This window comes from Epinephelus moara, chromosome 16 (genome assembly GCF_006386435.1).
Source record: "Epinephelus moara isolate mb chromosome 16, YSFRI_EMoa_1.0, whole genome shotgun sequence".
NCBI lineage: Eukaryota > Metazoa > Chordata > Actinopteri > Perciformes > Serranidae > Epinephelus > Epinephelus moara.
In genome coordinates this window covers 46,865,795-46,874,502 of record NC_065521.1, presented here as the reverse complement: position 1 = coordinate 46,874,502, position 8,708 = coordinate 46,865,795, and the positions used below count along the sequence as shown (strand labels likewise).

Genomic DNA, 8,708 nt, shown 5'->3' with positions numbered 1-8,708 from the left:
GCTGTGAGGGTCATAAGGACAGAGGGATGTTGTATGCTGTAAAGCCCTGTGAGGCAAATTGTGATTTGTGATATTGGGCTTTATAAATAAAATTGATTGATTGATTGATTGATGGTGAAGAACATTCATTAAAGCTGGCCAGAAGCAGCACATACACGATGCACCAACAAAACACAACGATGGCAGAACACCAAGGCAGAGTTACTGTCACTGGTGAGTGTTTACAGTCCTGCAGAGTTCAGCTTTAATAACGCAGCCTACAGTGAGGAGAGCTGATCACACACTGCAAATGAACTGAGAGGCTTTTGTTGATAAAATGCTGGTGATACAAAGCGAGAGCAGAGTTCCACTGTGGGGACACGTCCTCCTCAGTGTGACCGTTTCCTTATTAAACTCAAACACTGTCCTGTTGCTGTCGACATGATGAAGAGCGGAGCTGATGAAGTGCAGATCAGTTTATCAGTCGTCTCCAGTGACAGTGACAGGTGACTCTAAAAGCATCAGTGAGTGTTGTCCAGATATTTACAGCTCTGCATGTTCGTCAGATAAGAAAAAAGCTTGTGATCCATATTTTTATTTACAGCTGATATTAACTGTTGGTGATGACACTTCTGTCTGCACTCCGTCCCTTTGCTGCTGTAATGCTGCATATTTCCCCTCTTATCATATCAACATCATGCACATGGTATCATACACACTCATGTTTATCATATGTATCATAAATATTCAGTCTGGACACAATCTCATCACACACATTCTTGTACTTCTTACTTTGTGAGGACCGTCAGAGTCATAATACATTCCCTGGGCCCTGAGCCGAACCTGAACCATCACAGCTGAATGCCAAAACATCCTCACTTTGCAAAACTGTCCTCACGCTGTTGATAAAATACAGTTGTTTGGTCCTCACAGTGTAGCATGTACAAGTACACACACACACACACACACACACACACTACGCTGTGTGTCTCTATAGAACAGAGGAATCCCTGCTGTTCTTTACATCTATACATCTGACCCCACTGACCCCCACACACACACACACACACACACACACACACACGCACGCACACACACACACACACACGCAGCTGCCTCATGTGCTTCAAACCGCTCGTTTTCTAAATGAATCCATCTTAGAAAGAACAAAGAAAAAAGAAATGAGCGAAAATGTGAGAAAAAGTAAAAGTGACAAATACTGTGTGTGTGTGTGTGTGTGTGTGTGTGTGTGTGTGTGTGTGTGTGTGTGTGTGCTCCAGGCTCCACAGAGGTCAAATGTCACCACTCAGCAGGCTGTGTTGCCATGGTATCGACCTCGGAGCGAGCAGGATCAGCTGATGCTGGGAGATGATGTCATTGTGTGTTCAGCTGGTTGTTAATGGACTCAGCTCAACATCAACACACTTTATAAGGTCGACGTCAACTCTGAGATTAGTTTTGTTTTTTCTGTTATAAATGTGGATTTTTAGTTTTAGTTTCCAAAACTTTTTAGTTATTTTATTTGTTGTTAAAGCTCCAGTGTGTCGATTTAAAGTGAATCTGATCTGATGGTTGTGTTCTGGTTCCCTCAGGATGAGCTGTTCATATCTCCACAGGGAGCAGGTCCTCGTCTACAGAGATCACCATGTTGCACCGCCATCACCATGTTGCACCGCCATGTTTCTACAGTAGCCCAGAGCGGACAAACCAAACACTGACTCTAGAGACATTCATGTGTTCATAGTCAGCAACTCCTCCACAACGAGCAGCGTCAGTCTTTGTAACATGACCCAGTGTGTTCAGAGTGTTTCCTGGTGTGAATCAGCTGGTGTGTGTGTTTCTGAGAGGAAGAGACCTCTGAGGATAATTCAGCACCTCAACAATCAACACTGAAGGAATTCTGACCAGGAGAAGTTTCAGATGGTTGTAATCTGTAATCTGTAATCTGTAATCCTCACTGACAGACCTCACTCCTGAATCAGACACCCTGGAGCTTTAAAGGGGCAAAAAGAGAAATTGTTTCACTGCTAGGTTTGCTGTTGTGCACTGCCTGTAGACCAAAACAAAGTGTGTCATGAGCCACACCTCCCTCTACCTCTGCTCTCCACCCCCCACCCACCCGCCCCGTATCTGCGTAGCCAAGCACCGCAGCACCTCCATGGACTATTACATCCAGACGGTCCCGGTGTTTCCTCCGCAGGCTCCACTTCACTCAGCTGCCCGATAAAACCGCTGCTTCTTCCCACTTTAACCTGAATAACAAACCAGGGCTCGGTGCTCCGGTTGGATCCAAACGGAGAGCCGGGGCTAGCTCAGAGACTAGCGGAGGCTAACTGGCTGTGCTTCCCTCCGGTCATGCTGCGGCTAACGCTCCGCTAGCCGCTCCCAGCTAGCTCTGGTCCATAGCGTTAGCTCCCGGAGTTAGCACTAGTCAGCTGCCACCGGCTACTGGAGTAACCTACAGCTATGGAGCGCTTCTACCAGCTCTTCTAGTCACTCGCCTCCATCTCAGCAAATACATTGCATTTATTACAGGTACCATCATGCCACCTGCCATTGCTCACTGGCTGTAGCCTTTTATAGGGAGGGAGGGCCAAGGGCTCCGAGAGGAGGGAGGAGGCGGCGATTCACATGAACGTACATGAACGCGCAGCCGGACCGGCTTGTAAACAATGGGCTGGATATCAACACAGAGAGAGGGTGTGTGAGGTCATGCTATACTCCAGATGAAATTACACCTCTAGTTCTTCACATAGCAATTTTTTAATTCCTTCAATCTAGAAATGATGAATTTCGCTTATTGCTCCTTTAAGGGTTTATCATCTGAAGGTTTTCACGTCTCTGGTGTTTCTGTGAGGTCTGAATGTGGAGTCTTCTTCTGTCAGAGCAGCAGCACAAACGCACAGAAAAATGAATACTGATTAATGTCACGTTTGTATTTCACACGTTACACACACGTTCACTGCTCGGACAAAAAGTCTAAAAACACGTGAAATGGTGTGAAGTGTTGTTGTTGTGTGTGTACCAGCTGGACATGTTTCTGATGGGATATGAAGACACACTGGAAATACAGTCAGAGAACACAAGGTCAGAGGTCAAAGGGCGAGGATGAGACTCTTCAGGCAACGCTGTCATCATCTCACACACACACACACACACACACACACACACACATCCCTGACAACCAGCTGCTCCAGTTTTCTTTTATTTGTTGAACAAACTGAAGATAAAAGATGGTCAAATATCTGCAGACACATTCTGCAGCAGCTCAGCACAGAGCGGAGGGAAAAACCCCAAAACACACACACACACACACACACACACACACACACACTGCACAGTGTGATTTATTGACACACTCCCTCTCACTTAATCTCTGTCATGTCCTGACACAACAAGCAGCCGTCAGTCAGACCACACACTCACACATCAATAAACAAAACATCATCAGGCTGCGTTACAGACCATAATTACAGCCCTTCACTGCAGACTCATTAGGGACTGTTCTCTACTCATCACAGGTGGGGGGGGCTGAAGGTACACACACTGCTCCTCGAGCCTCCCTTATTAGTTAGTAGATTTCATCAGGTACCGACAGGTGACCCTCAAACAGCTGTGTCACAGGTACCGATATGTGTTTATATATAAACTGAGCTCCAGGTGGGCAGCAGCTGAGAACGACAACGTACTTTTTATTTTTCAGAATAAAAGGCAGTAAAAAGATGTGCAGTAATATTCTGACAGTTGCTTTTATTTTGAAAGTCAGTGACACCAGTGACAGTTGCTTTTATTTTGAAAGTCAGTGACACCAGTGTAACCTTTGACCCCGTGGTCACAGCCATGAAACTTTGCAGCCCGAGGATGAGGTGGCAGCCTACATTGAGTTCAAGACTTTTATTAACGGGTGACTTTTATTAACGGGTGACTTAGACATAATGACGTGTAACGGGTCGGTCTGCACTGAGCTTTACAGGTATGGGCGGGCATGGGGACTCCGCCCTACTCTCCTCTGATTGGCTGACAGATGTGGGGTCCACAGTTCGACACTTAAACAATAATCTGTGTTTATTTTACATTTATTCAGTTATTGTAGTTTCACTTTGACGGTTTCTGACTGGTTAGAATTTATTATACAAAGTTTTAATTTTGCAGCAGCTGGAAAAGTGTGTGTGTGTGTGTGTGTGTGTGTGTCTGTGTGTGTGTGTGTGTCTGCGTGTGTGTGTGTGTGTGTGTGTGTGTGTGTGTGTGTGTGTTAATATTTGCAGAGTCTGGGTCAGTGAATGTTTACATTCCAGCGGTTGCAAAGTAGCCATCAGCCTTATTTACCCTGGTGTGTGTGTGTGTGTGTAAGTGTGTGTGATAGATGGTGGGAACCCAGTGACCAAATCGTAATAGTTGCTGTCAACAGACACGGAGCGCTGCAGCACACACACATCAGTCAGGACCATCTGTTGAACTGAGTCAGTTTGTGTTAAAGCTCTGAGTGTGTTTCTGATGATTGGCTGGTGTGGTGTGTTGTGGTGTGTTGTGTTGTGGTGTGGTGTGTTGTGGTGTGTTGTGTTGTGGTGTGGTATGTTGTGGTGTGTTTGTTAAATGATGAAGGTTAATATCAGGTGTCTGCAGACTGAATGTGACGCTGATGAGACTCTGTCCTGTCACCTGACGGGATGGGTTCTGCTTCTTGTTTTCAAAGTGTAAAAACGTGGCAGCTGTTAAAGCTCCAGTCATCAGTGTCTGTGGGACTGATAGCCGTGAAGATCGGCACAGACAGACATAGTTCAATGGTGTTCATTGTCTTCAGTTTAACATGTCTGAGATAAAAGAACCTAAAGTCATTAACAGACATGTTCCCCTGCAGATGAATCCTACTGATGCTGCTGACCTTTGATTCGACACCGTCCTAAGAGCAACAATTAGAGGATCTCCAAAGTGCTCTGCTCTGATCTCTGCTACGTTCATAGTTTACAGAATGTCAGCCATATTTTCCTTCATGATGATGGATTACTTCACCCATCCAAAACCCATCCCCACATGCCAGTGTGTAACCAGCAGATCGTACCCGTGCTGTGAACTCACCTACACAGACGCATCTCACTATCTGAATAATGCTCCTGTAGATAGCAGGAAGGTGCTGCAGGTTTTCACTGGTCAATGGATCGATCATGTTCTGCTGCCTCAAAATAAAAACACGCCAACACTGCACCTGACCACACTTCATGTTCAACCTTCACACCCATGGCTGCACCATTGGGCACAAGTACATTTGCTACTTGGATAACGTGGGTGTTGGCTTTCAAATGACGACTGCGTCAGTCTGAAATGAGCATTGAAAGTTGCACTGCATTGAGCAGGTGTGAGATAGGGCCCCGGGGCCTCCTACCAGCTGGACGTGCCCAGGAGGATCCTTGGATGCCTGAACCACAACTCTTTTGGCACCAAAGAGCAGCGGCTCTATTCCGAGCTCCCTCCAGATGTCTGACCACAGGTGAGGGTCGGGACGGAGATGGACGCTCTTCAACACAACGCCTGCATTACTACTGACTCTGCATCAATCCACCTGCCCATCAGCTCCCCCTCACATGTTAACAAGACCCAGAGACACATGACCTCCCTCACCGGGGCAGTGACTCTGTCCCAACCCAGAGGGAACGAGCCAGTGTTTTCTGTCAGACACCACAGCAGCTCCCTCTGACACCTCCCTGCTTCACCACAACTGCTGACGATCAACATCAAACTCTGCACCTCCTCTTTGACACAGTTTGTTTTTTCATCACGTCCTCACAGAGTTTCTATTTTCCGTGTTTCAGTTCTTTGTTTTTTTGCTTTGATTTTATTGTTTATTTTCTCTGTTAAGTTCCCAGTGAAGCCTGTGTGACCTCCAGGAACTTCAGAAATATTATTTTAATAAAACAGAGCTGGGTGGAACAACTTTCCTCCCTCCCTCCCTTCCTTCCTTCCTTCCTTCCTTCCTTCCTTCCTTCCTTCCTTCCTTCCTTCCTTCCTCCCTCCCTTCCTTCCTTCCTTCCTTCCTTTTCCCCTTCCCTCCATTCCTTCATTGATCCCCCTTCTTTCTTTTCTTCCTCCCTCCTTCTCTCTCCTGACTGACCTCAGTGTTGCGCAGCTGAAACACACTCCCACGTGTTCTGCGAGCAGGAAGCAATAAACACACACACACACACACACACACACACACACACACAGTTAGAGCTGCACGTGAAACACTGCTGCAAACAAGTGTGACAAGTGTAAGTACAACATGGCCTCAAAACTAATGTGAGGAGCTCAAACTGGAGCAACACACACACACGCACACACACACACACACGCACACACACACACACACACACACACACACACACACACACACAGAGTAACAAAGCAGCTCTGACCAACAGACTCAGACACACAGTGAAGTAGAGCAGAACTGAACACACACACACACACACACACACACACAGTGAAGAGCTCGGTGTGTGAATGATGACCTCACAGATAGAAACATAAAGTAAAAGAGAGGTGTACCTCCTGCGGCTGCTGCTGCTGGTCTCCTCCCTCAGGACCTCCTCTCTGTCAGCAGGTGTTCTCCTCTCTGACCCCAGAGCAGGAGGAGGAGGAGGAGGAGGATGAAGGCTCAGATCAAACACTCATCTCCTCCATGAAACTGTTGCTCCTCTCAGCTGCAGAACTTGTGCTCACACTGACATGTCTTCCTGTGTCTGCAGAGGAGGACAGTGAGTTTGCAGCCGAAGAGCGAGGAGGAGGAAGAGGAAGAAGAAGAAGTTGTTTCACTCGGTCTCTTTTTCTTGTGACTTTCTAACACCCCTCCCTTCTCTCCCTTCCTCTGTCTCTGCTCCGTGTCTAACGGCGTCCCAGAGTTCCTCGGTGCAGCCGCCGCCGAGCCGCCACTGGTAAAGCCATCTGTTGCAACACGTCTGCCTGGCTGCCTCTCCACTTTCACTCTCCCTCCCTCCCTCCGTCTCTCCCTCTGTCTTTCTCTCTCTCTCACAGAGAGAGGAGAGGGGCGGAGCCTGCTGCTTGCTGTGAGCCAATGGGGAGGCTCAGAGCTCCCTCTGCCTGACTGGAAGAGGAGGACCCAGCAGCAGAGAGGACAAAATGAAATAAATACAGGAGGAGGGGAGGAGGCCCGGGGAGAGAAAGAGAGAGACTCACACACATGTGGCCAAAAGTATTTAGACAGATACTCTCAGTCTCACTGCTGCAGCTCACAGTGATAGTAATGTTCCAGCACTGAGGAGGACGAGGGAGAGGCTCCCTGGGCAAAAACTAAAATTCACATTCCATCAGTTTAGTCCTGTGAGAGACGTGGTGTCATGTCCTCTGTGGGACTGAAGGCAGCTCCACAGTCTGTGTCTGCGTTAACTCAGCTCAGAGACAGAAACTAGAGGAGAAAAGCTGCTTTACAAAGTGCTGCTGCAGAGTCGGAGTGAAATGAAACTGTGGACAGACAGAGTGATGCCACAGGGTGCATCATGGGAGATGTAGGACCCACAGGGACTAAAATTCAGCACATTTTATTCTTTGTTGTTTTGACTTCATCCAAGAGCTGCAGTCGCTCTGCTGCATCAGCCTGGAGATGATTTATAGTTTAAACTGATTTATTTCCCACAGTTTGCACACACACACACACACACGCACACACACACACACACACACACACACACACACACTTCATATTCACAATCCCATTTTAAAGGACGACATGTGCAGAACAAGAAAACGCTGCAGCACCTGCAGGGCTGTGGTGCATGTTTAAAACAGATAATGGACAGATATTGAGCGTCAGTATACGGATGATTAAGGTGAAGCACAGTGCAGCCACTTTAATAATGAGTTTGAGCAAAGGGCAGGAGAGAAGGTCCACTCACTCATTCATCTCCTGCTGCTGTCTGTGTGTCCTGACATCAGCCTGATGTCTGCAGACAGCTGGAGAACGTTTGCTACACGACAGGAACAGAGTGAATGAATTTAATCTGCACTTTGTTCAGTAAACTCTGGTAGCTTCACCTCTCTGAAGCACAGAGATAATATCTCATCAATACACACAAACATGAAGTTACACATCGTCTCATAAACTGCAGCAGATCATCACATCCCTCCCTCTATCATCTTCCCCTCTCAGGTGAGGTCAGCAGGTCACTGTCGACATGTTCCATCAATGATTCAGAACATCACACTGTTGAAGCAGCCAACTTGGTCTCATTAAGACGTTGTGGAAAACCAGTGCTTGGTCAGTGACCTCTGGTGTCTGACAAAAAAAGATGATCTTTCATGTTGGCATGATACGCGGCCGGTCACCGTTACTGTTGAACAGTGCCCGGCAGCATCAGGGGAGAAAACAGCGGGACAACAACAAAAGTTAAGACAGTGGAAATCTGAGTCCACGTGTGGGAGGGCGTGTGGATGGGTCCAACAACCAACAACTTTCACCCAGGAGGCCGGTGTTCGCTTTCTGGTAAGATTGTAAAGCCAAACCCTGTTCTTTTTTCCTAAACCCAACCACGTGTGTGTGTGTCGACTAAACATAACCACGTGTGTGTGTGTGTGTATGTGTGTGTGTGTGTCAATCAATGAATCAATTTTATTTATAAAGCCCAATATCACAAATCACGGGGGAGGAAAAACGGTAGAAACCTCAGGAAGAGCAACTGAGGAGGGATCCCTCTTCCAGGACGGACAGACGTGCAATAGATGTTGTACAGAACAGATCA

At 47.2% G+C, this 8,708-nt stretch overlaps 1 long non-coding RNA gene across 1 annotated transcript in view; it reads right to left on the bottom strand.

Annotated features, from left to right (window-relative positions):
- LOC126402491 (uncharacterized) overlaps positions 1-6,937 on the bottom strand; it is a 39,743-nt gene extending 32,806 nt beyond the window's left edge. Inside the window, exon 1 of the long non-coding RNA XR_007571226.1 lies at positions 6,502-6,937. This is a non-coding gene — a long non-coding RNA (uncharacterized LOC126402491). The remainder of the gene's footprint in view (positions 1-6,501) is intronic.
- Positions 6,938-8,708: the final 1,771 nt, after the last annotated feature.